The sequence below is a fragment of the Myotis yumanensis genome, unplaced genomic scaffold, assembly GCF_028538775.1.
Source record: "Myotis yumanensis isolate MYYU_CA2020_CCGP unplaced genomic scaffold, mMyoYum1.0.hap1 SCAF_4, whole genome shotgun sequence".
Classification (NCBI taxonomy): domain Eukaryota; kingdom Metazoa; phylum Chordata; class Mammalia; order Chiroptera; family Vespertilionidae; genus Myotis; species Myotis yumanensis.
In genome coordinates this window covers 66,456,459-66,457,918 of record NW_027223755.1, presented here as the reverse complement: position 1 = coordinate 66,457,918, position 1,460 = coordinate 66,456,459, and the positions used below count along the sequence as shown (strand labels likewise).

Genomic DNA, 1,460 nt, shown 5'->3' with positions numbered 1-1,460 from the left:
AAGCTTAACAAGCTCGAAAGGCCGGGCCTATGGCAATTCACACACTGACAACTTATTAAATGTTCCCTAGCATTTCTGTTCTTTCACCCAAAGCTCTCGTAGGTCTTTCCCCATGCAACTTTAATTGGCTGTTAGACTCGAAGTAACAAGCATGAAGGTAGAGGAAGGTCATCCAAAATGTTCCTGGGTGGGGAGGGGTTGGGGGGCAAATAAACTTATTTAAATTGTCACTGCCTTTCTCCTCACTTCATTAATTTAGGAAAAAGAGCTTTTGGTGTTAGCAAAAGTGCTACCTAAATCCTTGGTGATTTTTACTGTTAAGACATAGACATTTGGGAGTGCTGGAGGCCTATGGTGGAGAAGAAAGCCAAGCGCTGTGGGGTCCTGGCCAGGGGTGGATGGCTGGTGGATGGAGGCGACTTTGAAGTAGCACTGGGAAGATGCAGTGGAGAATCCATCCATTGTTGGGTGTCCTGTGCGCAGATTCACAAGGACTTAACCTGGGCTGCTATAGGACCCTGGCAGGTGAGCATGCTGGGGTGACATCTCTTCTAACCCAGCAAGCAGCTAAGCTAACCTCAGACCCCACTGATATTCCAATGGTGTGTCTAGAATTAGATAATGGGGACCCTGGCCCAGTAGCTCAGTTGATTAGAGCATAGTCTTCATACACCAAGGTTGCTGGTTTGATCCCCAGTCAGGGCACATACAAGAATCAACCAATGGGTGCATAAATACATGGAACAACAAATCGATGTTTCTTTCTCTCCCTCTTCCTCTCTCTCTAAAAGCAATCAATCAATAAAAATTAAAATCAGATAATGGAAATATTACAATCAAGAAGCATAATGGTGTCACAGTGGCAGTGCACAAAATGGCCTCTTAACATCTCACAGGAGCCGGTCAGAGGGGCTGGATCCTACCTATGTTACTTACCTTACAGACTATTAACAATATTAATAGTTAGGCCATTCATTTGATGTGCATTGGGCACTTTTGTATTAATTTTAGAGTCAGCTGCTTTTTTACACTATCAACTAGCTTATAAAAGTATTCGTGAGAAAAGATCACATTTTGAGGCAGCAGACCCAGGTCACTTTGTATGTAAAATTTTGTTATGTTCAATAAATGTGACTGGAAAGGCGGGGGGACATAGACATTTGGGGAAAGGACATTCTTTTCTCTCTTGTTATGGAGAAATGGAAATTTTCCAATTATCATAGTGAGGGAAGAAAGCTGTTTCAATCAAGTTCTCACAAGTGGTTCGTTGCTCAAACTTTCAATTCATTTATCCAACATGTTTATTGAAGCTCACTCAACCAGAATGTCCCAAAGCGAAACTCAACTGAACAACAGAAATGTAAAGTTTTCAATCCATAATGAAATTTCTACTGTCCTTCCTAAACTGCTTAGAGACTATTCCAAGCTTTCCTGGAATCTAACCTAGAAAGCAGTTTAGG

At 42.0% G+C, this 1,460-nt stretch overlaps 1 pseudogene; it reads left to right on the top strand.

Moving 5' to 3' along the window:
* The first annotated feature begins 409 nt into the window (after window positions 1-409).
* On the top strand, window positions 410-886 carry LOC139008138 (ragulator complex protein LAMTOR5-like; annotated as a pseudogene).
* The last annotated feature ends 574 nt before the right edge of the window (window positions 887-1,460 follow it).